Source organism: Nycticebus coucang, chromosome 15 (assembly GCF_027406575.1).
Source record: "Nycticebus coucang isolate mNycCou1 chromosome 15, mNycCou1.pri, whole genome shotgun sequence".
Taxonomy (NCBI): domain Eukaryota; kingdom Metazoa; phylum Chordata; class Mammalia; order Primates; family Lorisidae; genus Nycticebus; species Nycticebus coucang.
Window position 1 is genome coordinate 79,163,094 of NC_069794.1, and position 7,250 is coordinate 79,170,343.

At 37.1% G+C, this 7,250-nt stretch overlaps 1 pseudogene; it reads left to right on the forward strand.

Moving 5' to 3' along the window:
* The first annotated feature begins 4,788 nt into the window (after positions 1–4,788).
* Positions 4,789–6,448, forward strand: LOC128566501 (katanin p60 ATPase-containing subunit A1-like; annotated as a pseudogene).
* The last annotated feature ends 802 nt before the right edge of the window (positions 6,449–7,250 follow it).

Consider the following 7,250-nt stretch of genomic DNA (forward strand, 5'->3'; position numbering starts at 1 on the left):
AAGTTTAAAAAGAAATTCCAAGAAATATCATTTTCCAAATTAATTTTCAATTGAAGGGAAAATCTTACTAAGTTTTAATCGATGATTAATCTCTTCATAGTAGCCATGTAGATATATGCTCGAAGATAAAAATACAGATTTATTCATGCACAGGATACAAAATAATCAGCAGTCATTTAAAAAATAGTATTGTGCATTACTCTGCTATGGTGTCCTAGTACACTTCACAGGGGAAATAAAGTATAGTGTTTTAATTAAGATTAATTTTTGATACAATAGAATACCTGACTAAAGAGTATAAACTAGCAAAGACAGTATTTATTTTTCTCCTACAGCATGGAGTCTAGATGTGAGCCATCCAGTGCTCCGTGAGATTATGAAGGATGTAGATTCTTTCTCTCCCATCTCTCAATTCTTGTATTTGTTACCTCATGTTTTCAAGATGGTTTGCATAGCTCCAGACCTCAGAGCTTCAATCAGAGGTAGTGGTCATGGCAAAGTGGGGATGGCCAGGCAAGGGGAAAATGTAAATTTTCTTTTTTAGAGTGGCTCTCCTCTTGTATCATGGAAGTTTTAGTATGCCTAAAAACTTCAAGGCCAGGCAAATAAAAGGAATTCACAGAAGAAAATCTTAAAGCAGCCAGAGAGAAAAGTACAGTTTACCTAGAAGGGAACGATAGACTTTTGGCAACAGGAACAATGGAAGCCAGAAGACAGTGAAATAATATCTTCAAAATGCAGACAGAAAATAACTGAAAACCTACATTACTACCAGAAAAACTCTTTCAAGAAGGAAGACAAAAATGAAACATTTTTCTACAAACCCCAAAGGAGAGTTTACTGTTACTCATTAGAGGAACTTCTAAAGGATATACTTCAAGATGAAGAAAACTGATTCCAGAAAGGTCTAGGATCATCCCTCACAACAGAAAGATAGTTCAAAGAAAATAATAAACACAGGGGTAAATCCAAGCAATCATTGGCTATGTTAAAAAAACAATAATAGTGTCTTAAATACGGGCTTAAAAAATAATATCAAACTACATGCTGGTAAAAATGGCATATAGCAGCGGTTCTCAACCTGTGGGTCCCAACCCACAGGAACTGTATTAAAGGGCATTAGGAAGGTTGAGAACCACTGAATTAGAAGGAGGTGAACATAAGGCATTCAAAGATATATGTTTTGTTCAGGAAGGTAAAATAATGACTAACTTAAGACTTCATTAAATTACATACTTTATTAGTTATACATTTCATTAAATTACACGTGCATACATATATATATATACACACATATACACACATGCTAAAAATTCTAGAACACCCCACAAAATATAACAAAAATATAAATTCCAAACTAGTAAAGGAAAAATTAGAATAAGAAAAAAATAAATATAAAAAATAAAAATAAATAAAACTCAATTTTTAAAGAGTCAAGAAAGAAGATAAAAGAATATATAGGAAACCAGAACAATATAATGCGTAAAGTAAAACAGTAGAAATAGAATCCAAATATATTAAAATAACAATAAGGGTAAATGGACTAATTTTTAATCAGACTAGATAAAGCAAAGTCTTTTTTTTTTTTGTGGAAACAGAGTTTCACTTTATGGCCCTAGGTAGAGTGTCATGGCATCGCATAGCTCACAGCAACCTCCAACTCCTGGGCTTAAGTGATTCTCTTGCCTCAGCCTCCCAAGTAGCTGGGACTACAGGCGCCTGCCACAACACCTGGCTATTTTTTTGTTGTAGTTCTGCCGGGGCCGGGTTTGAACCTGCCACCCTCGGTATATGGGGCCAGCACCTTACCCACTGAGCCACAGGTGCCGCCCCAAAGGAAAGTCTTTTTGCTTTTTATAAAAGACATGTATGAAACAAAAATTTCATGAGGAGGAGGAGTTGAAAGTAAAAAGGCAGAAAAACATTTAATAAATATTAACCATAAGAAAGTTTGAGGGGATACATCATCAAGTAAAGAAAAAATAAAGCAAAAAATATTGCTAGAGATAAGAGACAGAGGTACATTACATACTGATGAAGGTCCAGTTCATTAGGAAGATGTAAAAATATTGTAAACTTGCATACTTCTAATATCACAGATTCAAAAAATATCAAGCAAAACCCCCCCCAAGAAAACCAAGAAAACGAAATTGACCAATACACCCTTATTGAGGTAGATTTTATCACATCTGTGTCAGCAACTGACTAGACAAAAATATCAGAAAGAATTTATATGATATGACCATTATAATAAACAAAACAGGTCTAAAGAATAGAGTCCTATACCAAATAACTGGAGATATACTTTCTGTTCCCAGGAGCTATTATAAAAATTGACAACATATTGACCCACAGAACGAGTCTTAACAGTGTCAAAAGATCACTATTATCTAGACCACATTCTCTGACCATATGCAACTAATAACAAAAATATAACAAAAGTTTTAAAATATAAAAGCATAATTCTAGGCCAGGTGTGGCGGCTCACACCTGTAATCCTAGCACTCTAGGAGGCCAAGAGAGGAGGACCACCTGAGGTTGGGAATTGGAGACCAGCCTGAGCAAGAGCGAGGACTCATCTCTACTAAAAATAGAAAAATTAGCCAGGTGTGGTGGTGCATGACTATAGCCCTACCTACTTGGGAGGCTGAGGCAGAAGGAGTGCTTGAGCCCAGGAGTCTGAGGTTGCTATGAACTATGATGGTGCCACTGAACAATAGAGCAAAACTCTGTCCAAAAAGAAAAAAAAAAAGTACAATTGTAAATAGTTCCTCAGTCAAAAAAGAAAGCAAAAGGGAAGTAAGAAAATACAACTGACAGTAATGATCCTATAGGACAACCTGTAGGATGCAGCTAAAGTGATAAATGGAAAGTGAATAGACTTGTAATACTTGAATTTTTTTAAAGGGAAAATTACAAGAACAAAAACCTAAGTCAAATACAATAATGGAAATAAAAAAGAGCAGAAATTAATAAAATAAAAACAACATTCAGTGGAAAAGATCAAGGAAATAAAAAGTTGTTTTATTTCATTGAAAATAATTAATAAAACTAACATATCTTTGTGAAATTGATGAAGCCAATAGAAACAATTATAAGAATGGAAAATGAAGCACTATTAATAACAGCAGTTAACACATAAGAATATGAGCAACTTATTAAAAAATTTAATTTGTTTTTAAGAGATGAGGTTTCACTCTGTCGCCCATGCTGGCATGCAGTGGTGCAATCATAGCTCACTGTAGCCTTGAACTCCTAGGCTTAAGTGATCCTCCTGTCTTGGGTGCCCAAGTGGCTAGGATTATAGGCACATGCCACCACACCTGGCGAAGTTTTTTTATTTTATTTTATTTTATTTATTTATTTTTATTAAATCATAGCTGTGTACATTGATATATTCATGGGGCATCATTCACTAGCTTCACAGACAGTTTACCAAGTTTCACATATACCCTTGTAAGATGCACCGCTGGTGTAATCCCACCAATCCCCTTCCCTCTTCCCACCCCCCTACCTCCCCTCCCTTTCCCCTTGCCCCCTATTCTTAGGTTATAACTGGGTTATAGCTTTCATGTGAAAACCCTAAATTAGTTTCATAGTAGGGCTGAGTACATTGGGTACTTTTTCTTCCATTCTTGAGATACTTTACTAAGAAGAATATGTTCCAGCTCCATCCATGTAAACATGAAAGAGGTAAAGTCTCCATCTTTCTTTCAGGCTGCATAATATTCCATGGTGTACATGTACCACAATTTATTAATCCATTCGTGGATCGATGGGCACTTGGACTTAGCAATTATGAATTGGGCTGCAATAAACATTCTGGTACAAATATCTTTGTTATGATGTGATTTTTGGTCTTCTGGGTATATGCATGGTGAAGTTTTTTTAAAAATTTATCTATTTTAGAGATGGGAGCTTGCTATGTTGTCCAGGCTGATTTCAAACTCCTAGCCTACGGCAATCCCCTTTCTTCAGCCTCCCAAAGTACTGGAATTACAGGTGTGCCAGCATGGTCAGCCAATAAATTTTAAAATTTAAGGAAAATTAATAATTTCTGGGAAACATATGATTTACAAAACTGACTTAAGAAGAAATATAAAATCTGAAGTTGAAAACATCGGAGCTGATATTTAGCCTGTATGCAACTCTGTAGCTATACTGTTTGCTAAGGGCCAAGGTCTGCTCTGACTGGAGCAAACCACTCTAGTTGGTTGTTAAATAGTTTGTCACCCAGCCTATAATCATCAGTGAAATATGATTAGTAGTTAAAATTTTTCCCACAGGGAAAACATAAGTCCAGGGATTTTTATAGCTAAGTTAACTAAGATTCAAGGAACAGATAATTCCAATCCTCAACTCTTTCAGAGAGCACAAAAGGAGGAACATGTCCTGACTCCTTTTATGAGGCTAGTATAACTTTGTGTGAAAAGCAGACAAGAGAAAAATTACAGTCTACTTCCACTCTTGGTTACGGATGCAAAAATATTGAACAAAATATTAGCAACTGTATCCAAATAATGATCAATTATATTTATTCCAGAAAGGAAGGTTGGAGGAAGGTTGGTTCACCATTGGAGAATTTATTAATGTAACTTACCACATTAACAGATTTAAAGAGAAAAATGCTTTGGTCATTTCAAAAGCAGTAGAAAAAGCATTCAAGAAATCTTCTGGAGTTGTCTAGAAATTTTCTGGAGTCGTCCTGGGCTAAGCCTCTCCTGTCTTGCAGGTAGGAGCCCCACTTGGCCCTTCCCCTGTGCCTGGCCACCACAGCATGAGCTGGGCATGAGTTTTCTTATGATTAGGGAGAATGTAAAACTGGCTCATTCATATGCATTTCTGGGAAACTCTGGGAGACTCCGCTATGGTCTGTTATTAGGGAGTTCTTGAACGGATGAACAAGTAGCTATACTCACTCGAAGGCACATACCTCCAGTGGAAATGGCAACAGGGTTGGCAGGAAATAAATGTGGAAGCTAAACACGTTAAGGATAAAATACAACACAAACACTCGAGAACTTGAAACTAGACAGCACTCCCTTCAGAGCTGCACGGCGTGAACCTCCAGCTCCCGAGCAAGAAGTCTGGTCCATGCTTGGGCTATTGACTGAAGACCCACGTCGGGACCCACCAACACCAGACTTCTCAGTACAGTGACCATAGACTACTGGTAACCGTCCAAGGACAGCTGTCAGAGTTCCAGGTTCATCTGCACAGAACCTACGCGATGCTAGAGGGGAAACTGTTCATTGTGGTGAAAAGAAGGAACAGAATAAAGGAAGAGAGGAAAAGAACAAATCACCTGCTGCAGTTACAGAACCACAGACAAATACATTTGATAGTACCAGATGTGATAATGACTAATAGAAACTTTGAAAGAAAATTTCCCAGAATCCCAATGTTCAATGTGATGACATTGTTAATTTAGTAGAAGCTAGAAAGTTGCTTAAGGAAGCCATGGTGTTACAAATACGGATGCCCAAATTCTTTAAGGGCATTAGGAGAACACGGGAAAGAGTGTTGATGGTTAGCCCACCTGGCACAGGAAAGACCCTCCTTGCTGAAGCAGTAACCACAGAATGCAGGACAACATTCTTTAGTGGCTCTTCATCAACTCTGAGAAGTTTGTCCATCTTCTGTTTGAAATGTCTCAGTTTTATTCTCTAGCCACTATATTTATTGATGAGATAGTTGCAGGGGGACTTCTGAAGAGCATGAAGCAAGCTGAAGGATGAGCACAGAGCTGCTGGAGGTGCTTCTGAAAACAATGATCCTTCCAAAATGGTTATGGTTCTGGCAGCTACTAATTTTCCCTGGGATAAAGATGAGGCTCTATGACAACATCTTCAGAAATCAGTTTATGGGCTCGGTGCCTGTGGCTCAAGCAGCTAAGGCACCAGCCACATACACCTGAGCTGGCGGGTTTGAATCCAGCCCGGGCCCACCAAACAACAATGATGGCTGCAATAAAAAATAGTCAGGTGTTGTGGCGGGTGCCTGTAGTCCCAGCTCCTTGGGAGGTGGAGGCAGGAGACTCTCTTGAACCCAGGAGTTGGAGGTTGCTGTGAGCTGTGATGCCTTGGCACTCTACCCAGGGCGATAGCTTGGGGCTCTGTCTCCAAAAAAAAAGAAAAGAAAAGAAAAGAAATCATTCTATGTTTCTTTACCATCAGCAAAAGGCAGGGCCTATTATGAATAAGCATACGTGGGGCGGACTTGGCTAATAATACTGACATTGCAAGTATAACAGAAACCATGGAAGGTTATTCAGGTGTGGACATTAATGAAGAGTTTAGGGATGCATCTTTTATGGCAATGGGAAGAAATCCGAAATCTTTCAAAAGAAGAAATGCACATGCCTACAACAATGGAGGATTTTGAAATGGCTTTTAAAAAGGTTTTGAAGGCAGTACCTGTTTGGATCATGCTAAATTCTCACGTGTGAGAAATCTGCCTTAAATGTTTGAAATAATAATTAAATGTAGTAATGAATTGCAAAAAAAAAAAAAAAAGAAAGAAAGAAATCTTCACAAGACAAAAACTCAGCCAAAAAGGAATAGAAAAGAACAACCTTACAAGGGTACATGTGAAACTTACTAAATGCAGAATATAAATGTCTTAACACAATAACTAGAAAATGCTATGAAGGCGCTATGTTAACCAGTTTGATTAAGATATTCCAAATTGTATATAAAACCAGTACATTGTACCCCCTTGACTGCATTAATGTACACAACTATGATTTAATTAAAAAAAAGAGAGAGAGAACAACCTTAACTTACCTAAGAAAAGGTATTTGCAAAAAAACTGAAACACACACACACAAAAAAAACCCTCTGGCAAACTTAATCCTCCATAATAAAAAATTAAAAGTATTTAAATAACTTTGTGCTGGAGTTCTAGCTATTGCAGAGTATCAACAGCAACAACAAAACACAAGGAGTATAGGAATTGGAATGGGAAAAAACAAAGTTATCACTATTTATGAATTAAATAATTGCATGAAAACGTCAAAGAGTCGACCACAAATTACAGGAAATAAGAAAGTTCCCACCTATTGGGTACAATGTAGGGGTACATGGCACATTTCCTAGGTGAAGGACTCAACTACAACTCAGACTTTGGAATTTACCTTACAAACAAAATAATGTAACCTAATCATATGTACGCCCATATTAACCCATAATTAAAGAAATAAGAAAATTTAGCAGGATTGCTACATATAAAATCAGCATGCAAAAATCAAT